The sequence below is a fragment of the Equus caballus genome, chromosome 1 (assembly GCF_041296265.1).
Source record: "Equus caballus isolate H_3958 breed thoroughbred chromosome 1, TB-T2T, whole genome shotgun sequence".
Taxonomy (NCBI): domain Eukaryota; kingdom Metazoa; phylum Chordata; class Mammalia; order Perissodactyla; family Equidae; genus Equus; species Equus caballus.
The window spans coordinates 96,535,302-96,550,052 of record NC_091684.1 but is presented as its reverse complement, the minus strand read 5'-3'; the positions used below and the strand labels follow the sequence as shown (position 1 = coordinate 96,550,052).

The following is a 14,751-nucleotide window of genomic DNA, read 5'->3' as shown; positions in this document are numbered from 1 at the left end:
ATGTAAAATAAACAATCTAATTACACCTTAAGGAACTAAAAAAACAAGAGAAAACTAAACTTACAGCTAGAAAAAGGGAGGAAATTTTTAAAAATTAGAGTTTATATAAATGAAATAGAGAATAAAAACAATATAAAGAATTAACAAAACCAAAAGTAGATTATTTTAAAAGATCAACCAAATTGAAAAACTTTAGCTATACTGACAAAGGAAAGAAGAGAAAAGATGCAAATAACTAAAACCAGAAATGAAAGTGGAGACGTTACTGCAGATCTTATAGAAATAAAAAGAATTATAAGAGACCACTATGAGCACTTACATGTAAACAAATTAGAAACCTAGATGAAATGGACAAATTCCTGGAAACACACAAATCACTGAAACTGACTCAGGAAGAAATAAAAAATCCAAACAGAATCAGACCTATAACAAGTAAAGAGATTGAACTGGTAATTAATAACCTTTCAACAAAGGAAGCTCCAGGAATAGATGGCCTCATTGGTGAATCCCACCAAACATTTACAAAAAATTAACACCAATACTTTTCAAACTATTCCAAAAACTTAAAGAAAAAATACTTCCTAACTCATTCAGTGGTACCAGCATTATGTTGAAATCAAAGAAAGATAGAAATATCACAAGAAAAAGAAAATAGACCAATAACCCTTATGAACATAGATTCAAAGTCCTCCATAAAATACTAGTGAGCCAAATCCAGCAGCATTTAGAAGTATGGTACATCATGACCCACTGGGATTTATTGCAGGGATGCAAGATGGTTCAATGTAAGAAAATTAATCAGTGTAATTCACCAAATTAACAGAACAGGGAAAAAAAAATTGAACATCTCAATTGATGCAGAAAAGACATGTGACAAACCCAGCATGCTTTCATGATGAATCCACGCAGAAATCTAGCAGTGAAGGTAATTTCATTAATATGATAAAGGGCATTCATGAAAAACCCACAGCAAAAATACTCAATGGTGAAAGACCGAAAGCTTTTCCCCTAAGATCAGGAAAAAGTCAAGGACGCCCACTGTTACCACTGCTATTCAACACCGTTCTAGAAGTTCAAGCTAGAACAATTAGGCAAGAAAAATAAATGAAAGACACCCAAACTGAAAAAGAGGAAGTAAAACTCTCCCTATTTGCAGATTACATGATTCTATATATAGAAAATCCCCCCAAATCCACCAAAAACCTGTCTGTGCTAATAAATGAATCCAGCAAAATCAGAGTATAAAACCAACACACACAAAAAAATTATTTCTATACTTCACTATGAACAAACCAAAATGGAAATTAAGAAAACAATTCCACTTACAAAAATACCTAGGGATAAACTTACCCAAGAAGGTGAAAGATTTGTACACTGAAAACTATAAAACATTGCCGAAAGAAATTAAAGAAGATATAAATAAATGGAAAGACATTGGATTCATAGATTGAAAGACATAATATTGTTAAGATTTCAACACTATACGAAGCAATCTAAAGATTCTATATGATCACTATCAAAATTCCAACAGTAATTTTTGCAGAAAGGGGAAATCCAATCCTTAAATTCATATGAAATTGCAGGATGCCCCAAATAACCAAAACAATCTTGGGAAAAAAATAATTCCTGATTTCAAAACTTACTGGAAGTCTACAGTAATCAAAACAGCGTAGTGCTGACACAAAGATAGGTTATGGAACAATGGAATAGAAATTAGAGCCCAGAAGTTAATCCACACACCTATGACCAACTGATTTTCAACACAGATGCGAAGACAATTCAATGGGGAAAGAATAGCCTGTATACCAAGTGGTGCTGGGGCAACTGGACAGCCAGATGCAAAAGAAAGAAGTTAGACCCCCTGCTTTATATCATATTAAAAAATGAACTTGAAATGCATCAATGACCGAAATGTAAGAGCTAAACCCATAAAACTCTTAGAAGAAAACATAGGCATAAATCTTCGGGACTTTGAATTTGGCAATGGATTCTTTGAAATGACGCCAAAAATAAAAGCAACAAAGGAAAAAGTAGACAAATTGGACTTCATCAAAATTACAACCTTTTGTGCATCAAGAGACATTATCCAGAAATTGGAAAGACAACCTACACAATGGGAGAAAATACTTCCAAGTCATATATTTCATAAATGTATAATACCCAAGTATATATAAATAACTCTTTTTCTTTTCTTTTTTTTTTTTTGAGGAAGATTAGCCCTGAGCTAACATCTGGCAAACCTCCTCGTTTTTGCTGAAGAAGCCTGGCCCTGAGCTAACATCCGTGCCCATCTTCCTCTACTTTATACGTGGGATGCCTACCACAGCATGGTGTGCCAAGTGGTACCATGTCCACACCTGGGATCCCAACCGGCAAACCCCAGGCCGCTGAGAAGCGGAACTTGCAAACTTAACCACTGTGCCACCTGGCTGGCCCCTATACAAATAACTCTTACAATCCAGCAGTAAAATGACAACCCAAATTTTAAAAGGGCAAAAGACTTGAATAGACATTTCTCCAAAGAAGAATGGCCACTTGTATGGCCATTATAAGTTATATGGCCAATAGCATATGCTCAACACCATTATTCATTAGGGAACTGCAAATCAAATCTGTAAAAAGATACCACTTCACAACCACTAGGATGGTTATAATTTAAAAAAATAGAAAATATCAAGTGTTGACAAGGTTGCAGAGATCCTGGAACCTTCACACATTGCTGATGGGAATATAAAATGATTCAGCTGCTATTGGAAATAATTTGGCAATTCCTCAAAAAAATAAATATAGAATGATCATATGACCTTGAAATCCTTCTCTCGGGTATATACTCCAAAAAGGATTTAAAACAGAGACTCAAAAATGTACATGTACATGCATGCATATAGCAGCACTCAAAGGTGGAAACAGCCCAAATGTCCCTCAACCGATGACTGGATAAAGAAATTATTGTCTAGAAAATGGACTATCATTCAGCCAAGAAAAAGGAGTGGAGTACCCTACAACACAGATGAACTTTGAAAATATGCTAAGTGAAGAAGCCAGACACTAAAGGTGTAGAATGTCGCAGGATTCTATTTATGTAGAATTTCTTTAATAGACAAATCATAGAGACAGAACGCAGGTTGGTGGTTTCAAGGGACTGTAGGAGAGAATGAGAAGAAGCTGCTTAGTGGGTAAGGGGTTTTATTTTGGAATGATGGAAATGTTTTCAAACTAGAGGAGCTGGTTGCACAACACTGTGAATGTACTAAATGTCACTGAATGGTTCACTTTAAGGTGGTGAATTTTATCTTATGTAAATTTCACCTCAGTAAAGTAGAAAAGGAGGGTGGGATAGTTGTCTCTAGAAGACTCACGTCTTTGCTCCAACATCTTAGTGATTTTGTGTGTTATTCTCCTGTCATAGTTTTCCAAGGGCTTCATACAGCATCCTTAAGAAACACAGAAGCTTCGGGGTGGCCCTGTGGTATAGTGCTTAAGTTCAGTGTGCTCCACTTTGGCAGCCCAAGGATCACGGGTTTAGATCCTGGGCACAGACAGCCATGCTGCGGCGGTGGCCTATATACAAAATACAGGAAGATTGGCACAGATTCCAGCTCAGGGTTAACCTTCCTCAAGCTAAAAAAAAAAAGGAAGATTGGCAGTGGATGTTAGCTCTGGGCAAATCTTCCTCAGCAAAAAAAACCAAAAAAGACCACAGATATTTCAAGTTCCATTGGATCTGCTGCATTTTAAGGCATAAATGAAAAAACAGGAGTCCAGATCTGCTTCTGAACTTCTTTTGCTCTATGTCCCTCTCAAAAACAGTAGATTTATCGATTAGTAAATTGTTCAAAAAAGACATTCAAGTCTAGTATATATAACCTCCATAATCTAAAATTGCCCACACAAAATGGCTTTGTGCGTCTTTCTATGGACATGAGCAACATGTCCTTCATTTTGGAGAAAATAACCAACATGCCATAAACCACAGGATCTCTGAAAATTTCATCCACATGTCAGACCTCTGTAATTTCACTGAATTTACCTTCCACTTGCTGGTCTTTTTTTATATTTCACAATGGGGACTATAAAGATAGCATTGATCACATCAAAGCAAGAAGACAAAAATTTGACTAAGCCTTAGCAACCAACCTCAAAATTTGCCATTTTTTAAAACAATGCCTGTAGATGATGATTTAATGCATTCACTGCAGAAATTATATTTACATAACGAAACATGACTTTTCATTTAGATCAAATGGCTGATTCTTCTAAATTAGTTTCATTTATATTTGATTCCAAGTTTTTTATGCATATGCAAAGTAGTAAAGAACAGTTGCTAGTAATTTGTCTTCAACAGCAGAAGATAGATTCTGCAAGTAGTTAAAAGGGGTGAGACTTATGTAGGTATTATTGGATGTTTCAAAAAGAAAAAAGATCAAGTTAATTCTAATAAGGGGTCAAATTTTAGTCCATTCAGAGAAGCTAATAAAGAGTTGTTAGATGTTCATTCTATTGAAGGTGAAACGTCTGATGTTATTGTGAATACAATTTTAAATTCAACTAAAAATTCAACTTTGTGAATTAATTTGTTTTATCAGAAAACTACAAATAAAAATTTTAGGGAGGCACAGTCTCATGGCAAAAAAAAAGCCCTCTTTTTACTTAGTTAATGGACCAATAGAGCAAAAATATGTACTTAGAATTGTTTGCGGTATAACCATAATTCCCAGTTGCTTTCAAAGAAGCACCAATATTCTAATGGTTGAGGTAGAAACTATGGTCAAAATATATGAATGTTTATGCATCCACAGAGCAAATGAATTACAGAATTAGCATGAAAAAAAACGTTGACTACAAAAATTCAGCTTGGCAACACATATTCACTCTTTGTTGCTTAACATTAGCCAAATTTCATAATTGTTTGAGCATTTGAAGAACTATTTTGTAAATCAACTTAAATGTCCACAAAGGTGTTAAACTTTGTTTAAATGAGTCTTCTAAATCTGGCATGCATTTTATTAAAAGTCAGCTGTAAATCTTTAAGCATCATATTCAACAAATGGAGTACCAAAAAAATTCAGCCTTGAGTTTTGAGCAAATTTAGAATTTCAAAGCAAAGCTTGCAAACAGGAAGACATTTAAACCAAATCCTGCCAAAGCAACAGTGAACTGAGCAACTTAAACAAAGAGAATTCAAATGGTGTTCAAGATTTAATTTTTAAATTTTATAATTGCTCTTTCAAGTATCTCAACTGTGGGAAGAATCTTTTAGTAAAGCCCCTGTTTTTGTTTTGATAAATTGATATTCAACACCAGAGCAGAATGAAATCGAGATGTCCTCTGGTTCTGGGGCATCCACGTTTGGTGAAACACTCAAAATAATTTGATGAGATTTTAGTCATAAAAATATTTTTCAAAGAAAGCTACACTTGATTCAGGCAAAATAACAGTCCTGGGAAAAAATACAGTCTAAAATAGATATCAATTTTATTACAAAAATAGAATTATGAGTAACTTCCATTTAGACTGCTAAACGTAAACATTATCTTTGAAATGACCAAGTATCTCAGCTCTTAGAATGACTGTACTTTTTCATTAAAAAAATATTGTGATCAATAGAGAAGGATTAATTGAAAATGTCAACAATTTGAAATTTGTTAACCATAAAATGCAACCTTGAAGGACTTGTCAGACAAAAAAAATAATTAATATGACCATATGAGGGCCCAGCCTGGTGGTGTAGCGGTTAAGTTTACGCACTCTGCTTCGTCAGCCCGAGTTTTGGGGGTTCGGCTCCCAGGTGTGGACCTACACACTGCTCATCAAGCCATGCTGTGGAGGTATCCCACATACAAAACAGAGGAAGATTGCCACAGATGTCAGCTCTGGGACAATCTTCCTCAAGCAAAAAGAAGAAGATTGGCAACACGTGTTAGCTCAGGGCCAATCTTCTTCACAAAAAAAATGAATATTTTTTAAAAAGTACAATCTTCAAAAATACTAATGAGATAGATAAGCTATAAAATTGATACATGAGTAATGCCAAGAGTCCATTATTTTGTTTAATTTTTTTTATTTCAGATAATCAATATAGAGTTTGTTTTCCTTCATTTCGTTTTAAGGTACACAGAAAGACATCATCATTTTGTTTTAGAAAAAATCACAAAAAATATTTTTGAAAATAATATTTTATATACCTAAAAATAAAATAACTCCAAGTTGTTAATCAACATATGAATATTTCAAAAATGATATAATTTTAACTCAATAAACTATGTGGTCAGCCTGTCGCCCTCATCAATTCCTCACCTGCAGCTGGCAGTGATCAGGGGCCAAAGATGGGTCATCATGTTATCTCCATGACCAGCTAGACAGATACAAATAAACACACAGCAGGAAACAGAATATAGCTTGGGGGTGAAGAGGATGGACCCTGGGGCCATGCCGTGGGGCTTTGTGGCCCCAGAACTGCCGCTTTCTGGCTGCGTGACCTTGCTTCAATTCCTTCATCTGTAAATAAAAATAGTAGTCCTAGCCTTCCTAGCCTTGCTGTGACAATCAAATGGGTCAGTATGCATAAAGCACTGAGAGCAGTGTTTAACACATGGGAAGAACACAGGAAGCGTGGTTGATTTTACCTTTGCAATTTAAGGAACTGCATTATTACAGCTTCATTAGAGTTCTCTGCTGTCTGCAATTTCCCATCCGTTCGTATTGATGCCCCTAAGTCCTTGTTTAAAGAAACATGGGAGCTGCCACTATCTAGCAGTTTGAATTCTATTAGCTTCCTTCCCTTCCTTGTGTCCCGAGCCTTTTTTCAGTTACTCTGCCTGATTCCCTCCATATTTCAGCCTACTTTGTAGCAAACCAGCCTCCATTCCCGACTTTCTCTTTGCTGGACTTGCCACATCTGTGCCTCAACCATAGCATATCAGCAGTAAGGAGACTCCTGAACCCAATCTGCCAACAGATAAGGAGGTGATGGAGATGAATCAAAACTCCCAGCTGGGATTTTCAACAGCTCGAAGGGAAACCATGATGGGTGTCTCCTGCCATGGGCCACCAAGCTGAAAGACAACAGACTCACACATGGTGTCATCTTCAAGCCCCCCAGTTCCAATCCAGGAGTCCTTTCGTTTTGCTTGAATCCAGGCGCCAATTGCCGAGATGGCTTCATGTGTGGTTATGCCAAACAGCAACTTTATTTGTTTGGATTTACGATTCTAGCAAAAGGGAAACAAGAGTGGCTTCTAGCCCAGCAATGCATGTGCACAAAGACAAAGCAAACAAAAGGAACGGGAAAATGACGGGCCTGAAGTTAGAAAGAAAGGCTTCCCTTTAGTAACATTTACTGGTGAGGTAAACACTGAATAGGATGACTGCGCTTGGCTCTCAAGGCAAGATGAGCTAAATGTTTTTAGCCAAATTCTCATCCAAATTAGAGAGGTTAAGCCTTCCTGGGTGCCAAGAAGTGAATTCTCATTCACTCTGCAAGTTCTACTGGCATCTGAGACTAGGTAATTGAATCACAAGTGGTACCCAATTTGATGTAGGCTAAAGTCCTAATAATAGAAGCACAGAGTGTTTCCTCTGGTTATAGGATTCTGGGAACTCTCCTGACAAATTATTTCTCCTCTCTTCCTACAGGTTCTGGCATGTTTGTTTTATCTGTGTTCAAATATATTCACCTTGTGGCTAAGAACTGGCATCTTTCACTGCTCCTCCTGCAAGATCCCAGTTCTCCATTGGTGCTGAGCTTCCTACTCTCCCTTCCAAATACTTGGCTTGAAGCTCAGACTCTGTGGTCTTCTCCCAACCTAAGGCATTGGTCATGTTACTTCCCAGTTTCCTATTGTGATACTCCAGTTCTTTTGGCTCTCAACCAACTCTCTCCATGACACTAAAGTGGGGAAAATCTCTGTCCCATCTCCCAGAGTCTCTCTGAGCAGAAGGTCCTTATTAGGCCACAAGCACGACTGCCATGTGCTGTTTCTAATCTAATCTTTCGGGCTCAATCTGCATTACACTCAGCAAGCTAAACTAATCAACCCTAGTCCTAGCACCAAGCTTGCACAAAAGATCTGCCTTTTGCTTTGATCTTCCATCAACCATCATTTCCTGAGAACTCATCTTGTGCCATGCCCTGAGTCAGAAGCAAAATGTGTGGCTATGAAAGATACTGTTGTGTTAGTTTCCTAGGCTTCTGTAACAAAGTGCCACAAGTTGGGTGGCTCACGCAACAGAAATTTATGATCTCCTGGTTTCGGAGGTCTGAAATCCAAAATCAGGGTGGCAGCAGGGTTGGTTCTTTCTGGAAACTCCAAAGGAAAATCTGTTCCATTCCTTTCTCCTTTCTCCCAGATTTTAGCTGTTCTGGGAAATCCTGGCATTCCTTGACTTGAAATTAAATCACTCCAATCTCTGTCATATGTCCTCTTCCCTGTGTGTCTCTGTGTCTTCACATGACCTTCTTAACACTAGTTATTGGGTTTGGAGTCTACCTGAATCCAACATGACCTCATCTCAAGTTAACTAATTATATCCGCAAAGACTCTACTTTCAAATAGGTAATATTCTGAGGTTCCCGGTGGACATAAATTTTGGGGGAACCCTATTCAACTGAATACACTGTTCTTAAGGAGCTAAAAGAAGACGCTCAACTAGCTTTGTATTACGGAAAATTTCTTTAAATGGTTATACTCTTAAATGAGAGTGGGAAGATAAATAGAAGTCAGATAAGGTAGGGTCATTTGGAAGGGTTATCAGAAAATACTAACGACCAGGAAGACATTGGCGACCATGCATCTAACATAGCATCAAACTTCAGGTTCATCTTGCGCCCTCTAGGTATACCTAGTGGTCCCAAATGTGAGAGAAGTGAAGGCAGATGTTTGTTTATCCAGGCGCATGGAATCATTTATGAACAGAGGGAGAAAGAGGACGAGGATATTGGCCAGAATGCTCTATAGAAAAATAAAGCGCATCTGAGAGGACATTGCTGGATGGGAGAACACAAAAAGCAAAGTTCTGCTGTCTTAATAAATTGAGGACCCTAAATGGCAGAAAGCACGGAAGTTTAAGTTCAGACAGTAGTAGTAAGATCCAGAAGTGGGAAGATCCCAGGTTCCAGGAGGTCAGATGAGCATTTTTGCATGTGACCTGGAGGGAAATCAGGTATTAGGGGTAAAGCAGAAGACCGTAGACCAGGTGGCCAAGTCGTTCAAATTGCAGTGAGTGGCTAAACAGATGATGGAAAGAGAGCAGTAGAAAGTTTTATAGTTGGACATCACGAGCCTCAAACAATAACCGTTGCAACTGCGAACATTTATTAAGTGATTTCTGTGAGCTGGGCACTGATACATCTATTACCTTAATCCTCAAAATGTTCCTGCTGTTACTCTCCTCAATTTACAAATGAGCACTGAAGGGTCAGATAACCTTTCAACTGGCAGGACAGCAGGATTTTCTTCCAGGCCACCTGACTCCTTGTTGTGCACATTTAACCACTAATGCAAATGAGGGGCCTGGTTTATGCGAGTGTAGAGTGATAGATTGGAAGAGGCACCAAGGAGTAAAAGGATGATGAAGCTGTCTTCCTACTTTTAAATGAGCATCTGCTGAAGAGGATTGCCAGAAATTAGCATCAATAGAGGATACGGAATTTCAGTTTTATCAGATAGCAGGAAGATTCAGTGAGGACTTTGACCATGGGCATGTGCTGATTTAACATAGAGCAAGACCTGAAAGACTCCAGTGCTTGAGGAAGGTCAACAGTGCAAAGGTGGATGTAGGAAATAGAGGAACTCTAAAACAACATGGGGTTGAAAGGCTTGTGTTTTGTGATAGAATAGAGTTGTATGGACATGAGGCAGGATGGACGTGCTGACTAGGTTTAAGATTTCTCATGCAACTCTGGATAGAGCTGTTTACCACCAGCATGTACTGGGGCCCAGTGAGCCATTAGATGCTTGGTGATTCCACTGGACAAGGCATCATATTTGGTCATCATACCATGAGGCATAAACTTTATCCTTCCACCTTCACTACGACAGATTTACATTCATAATAAATCTCAGCTTAGATTTTCTCTGGGCTACAGGTAAAAATGCAGCAAAGATAAGACTATATTCCATTTCAAGGCTACTTGCTGACTTTTCAGTCACTCCTTGTCTTTGTCACTGGTAGATAAGCTAAGTTTGGTGCTGAAAACACATATCAATCTTACAGGTAGCTGAAGCTAGCTCAGGCCAGGGGTCATCCTCCAAGCTGCCATTCAGAGCCATGGAAACCCAGATGTTATCCATCAGATTGGTTTAAGGAGGCAGGTCTGTTATGAATCCAAAGACAGGAGAAATTAAACAAGAGATATAATAGACTAGTGGGACTTCAGGTATTGATCACATCCTTGGCCAAGTGGAGAATGGTTTTCGACATCAGATCCCAGGAAATGAGCTAACAGTAACACTATGAAATGAACACTCTCATAGATCTTTTAAAGGTAAAAACTCAGATAAATACAGACATTCAAGGCCACACAAGGTACAGACAAAAGCACCGTCTACAGAGTAGGCAGGACACCATCTTGACTACAATTGTGTCCACATCCATGTACACATGCACAAGTGCATGCATAGATACACGCATACATACAAAAGGAAAGTGATTGATCTGACCCTTAATTTAAAACCATGCCATCCAACATGGCAGGTGCTAGCCACATGTGGCTATGAAATACTTGAAATATGTCCGGTGGGACTAAGGAGCTGAACTTTAAGACACGAGGTCTTACAAAGTCAGGAACGTGGTGGGAGAAGAAGGAACAAAGCCATGAACTACCTTTGTAAGTTTTGTTGTTTAAGCTTGTTAATATCCCCAGCAAGTACATGACCGATCACTCTTCACCTCTCTCACTGTTAAACCTACATTGCCATTTTGATGAATGCCTAAAATCCACTGGGAATCAGATGATCACCTTTTTCACACTATCTGAACTGTCTCTTCCAATTCAATCAATCACTCAAGTTCTGCAAATTCTACTACCTCAGAGGTTTTTTTATTTTGTTTCCTGTCCTCCAGCTCCTGAGCATTAATTCAGGCCCATCTACCTCTTTGCATCGAAGTCTGCAGGAATGACCCAACCAAGTGCCTAGTGCCTGGGCACACACATACATCATGCTGTAGCCAGGCTCATCTGGTTGAATATCATCTCACTGCCCTGATGAAAACCTACCAATGTCTCCCCAGGGGCTTCAGAACAAATCTGAATTTTTCAGTAATCAAAGAAATATCCAACCTGGCCACAGTGTCAGTCTCACTTTTCCCAAACTTTCTCTGCCACTTCAAGACCTAAGTTCATGTTATATTCTCTGTCCCTTCTGGTTTTTTGCACATGCTCTTCCCTCTACTTGGACTGGCCAAGTTCTTCAGGAAGCTGTCTGGACCCATGGACCATCTACAATCTCTGAAAGATATTCTGTTTCTTCTTCAACACTATTACAGAATTTATTTCTGTTACATCCATGTCTCGTAGCAATGGAATTGTTGTGTACACCCAACTGCAAACTCCTTGACAGCATACTGCCTGCCTCCTTCACATTTGTGTGCCCAGTGCTCACGAAGAAATCTGATGTGGTCTTTCAACCTGTGTGCCTTAGCTGTGGTCACCACCCACAGGACTCAAGAGGGAGCTGAGGGTGCCCTCAGCAGGATTTCCATCCCTTATGAGACAGCAGGAATGGTTAATTATTCCCTGAGTCATTTCTAAACCTAAGATTAGTGATCCTTGCAAGTCATCTACTCAGAGTTAGTTTTCATAGATGAGAGTATAAGATCAATTTGAAAAAATAAAACTTTTCAAAATTTAAACTCAGGGACTCTCCTTTATTTATTAAGAGAGATAAAAATATTGTTACTTGGCTGGCCCGTGCCTGAGTGGTTAACTTTGCATGCTCTGCTTCGGTGGCCCAGGGCTTCACTGGTTCAGATCCTGGCACGGACCAAGCACCATTCATCAAGCCATGCTGAGGCAGCGCCCCACATAGTACAACTGGAAGGACCTGCAACTAGAATACACAACTATGTACTGAGGGGCTTTGGGGAGAAGAAGGAAAAAAAAAACATCGGCAACAGATGTTAGCCCAGAGCAATCTTTAAAAAACATATATACATAAACATACACCTAATAATGGAAATGTATATTTTTGGTTTTGTTATATACATAAACAATACTGTGCTCTATAGCTCATTTTATATGAATAATATGACTCTTCCCCAACAAAAAACAGTGGTATTCAGAAAGCAGTGATACATTATTTTCAAATAAATGAAAGAAAACAATAGCCAACCTAAAATTCTATACCCAGAAAAAGTATTCATCAATAAAGTAAAATAAAAACATTCTGAGACAAATGAAAACTAAAAATATGTCTCCAAGAAACACTTAAAATAAAAACAAAATATGGGGCTGGCCTGGTGGTGTAGTGGTTAAGTTTGCAAGCCCAGTTTCGGTGGCCCGAGTTTCACCAGTTCAGATCCCAGGCACAGAACTATGCACCACTCATCAAGGCATGCTGTGGCAGGTGTCCCACATATAAAGTAGAGGAAGATGGGCATGGATGTTAGCTCAGGGCCAGTCTTCCTCAGCAAAAAGAGGAGGATTGGCAGCAGATGTTGGTTCAGGGCTAATCTTCATCAAAAATAAATAAATAAAAATAAAATAGATTAAACAAATTAAAAAAATAAAAACAAAATAAAGAAAATTATTCTGGCAGGTAAAAAAAATGATCCAGGAACAGAGATGCAAAAAAAATGAAGAGTAATAAAAAAGAAAATGTATGGGTAATATAAATACACTTTTATATTGACTGTATAAAAATCATACTGTCTGTGAAGTTTAAAATGTGTAGAAATTAAAATACATGAGAAAAATAATAACAGTGAGGAGGAGGTTAAATGGAGTTACAGTAAACTAAGACTCTTGCATTTTCCATAACATGGTAAAGGACTAAAACGCATTAAACTTTAATAAGTTAAAGATGCATGCTTAATCGCCAGAGCTGTGCTTTCCCATATGGTATCCACATTCAGCCATTTAAATTTAAGTTAATTTAATTTAATTTAAATTAATTAATATTAAAAATTGAAGTCCTCAGTCACATTAGAAACATCTCAGGTGCTCAGTAAACACATAGCTAGTGGCTATTTCATCAGACTTCACAGATGTATAATATTCCATCATCACAGAAAGTTGTATAAGAAAGGGCTGTTCTAGAATGACTACTATAATGAGCGAAAGAATATATAACTAATAAATTAATAGTGAGGGACTAGAATAAAAAATAATTCAAAATATAAATCATAAAGAATGATTAAGAAAAATTGCAAACAAATAGTAAAATGGTAAATTTAAACATGAATGTAACAGTGATTATAATATGGATTATCTCAAATGTAAATGGACTACATTCTCTAATAATGATCTATAATTTTCAGACTGCTTGTATATTGCTTAAAACAAACACAGGTTAAATATAAGACGTGGAGAGTTTGACAGTAAAAATAATAAAATTATTTATCATGTAAATTAACCAAAAAAAGTCTTATGGAGCCACCCAAAGATAGTAGATTTATTTTAAAAAAACTAATAATAATTCGTTATGACAAAAATGTCATATAACAATTCTGTATGTCTAGGAATATACAAAAATTCCATTTATGAACCCAATAATACACTGTCAAATAAAAAAATTAAATAGCAAACACGGACAGAACTATGTATTGTAGTTTAATCAAATAAGCAAACATATTGAAGATAATGGGACTCGTTTCTCTTCATTTGGAGAGAAATTATGAATAAGGAAATATGAGAAACTAAAAGCACACTGAAGTATAGTTTTCATTTAGAGGTATGAGTACAAACTCATACTTTTCTAACACAAAAAGAGATAAATAGCTGATAGATAGATAGATAGATAGATAGATAGATGGAAGGGAGAGAGGGAGGGAGGGAGGAAGGAAGAAGAAAAGATTGTCTGGAAGCACTAACACCATTGTGATAATAAACATACCTAAACCCACATCTTGATTTCCAAATACATTCTCAAAAAGAGGGCCCAGAGCTCCCTGGAGTACAGTCTGATTCTGAGGTTGAGGAAGAGTAAATACAAAATTAATCTGGATCATCATTCTGCACCATAAAGTGAGAAATTGCCAATAGAGATATTTTTTATTGAAGTATAATTCACATAACATAAATTTCATCATTTTAAAGTTTTAAAGTGAATAATAAGTGGGTTTTAGTATATTCACAAAGTTATGAAATCATCACCACTATATAATTCCATAACCTTTTTATCATCCCCCCCCAAAAGAAACCCCAAACCCTACAGCAGTAACTCCTTATATCTCTATCTTTCCAACCCCTGGAAAAAGCTAAACCACTTTCCGTCTCTATCGATTTGCCTGTTCTATACAATTCACATCAATTGAATCACACAATATATGGGCCTTTGTATCTGGCTTCTTTCCTTCCCTTAGCGTAATTTTTCTAAGATTTATCCAAGTTACAGTAATGTATCAGTTTGTTTTCCACTAACTTTGTTCCACAGTTTCCAAATGTACAATTTTACATTCTCACAAGATATGCATTTGGGTTCCATTTTCTCCACATCTTTGCCGATACTTGTTATCAACTGCCTTTTTAGATTAAAGCCATATGAGTGGGTGTGAAGTGGTATCTAATTGTGATTTTGATATGCATTTCCC

At 37.3% G+C, this 14,751-nt stretch overlaps 1 long non-coding RNA gene across 1 annotated transcript in view; it reads left to right on the top strand.

The window, feature by feature from the left end:
- Nucleotides 1-3,107: 3,107 nt before the first annotated feature.
- Nucleotides 3,108-14,751, top strand: part of LOC111774991 (uncharacterized) — a 109,632-nt gene continuing 97,988 nt past the window's right edge. Inside the window, exon 1 of the long non-coding RNA XR_011438142.1 lies at nucleotides 3,108-3,176. This is a non-coding gene — a long non-coding RNA (uncharacterized lncRNA). The remainder of the gene's footprint in view (nucleotides 3,177-14,751) is intronic.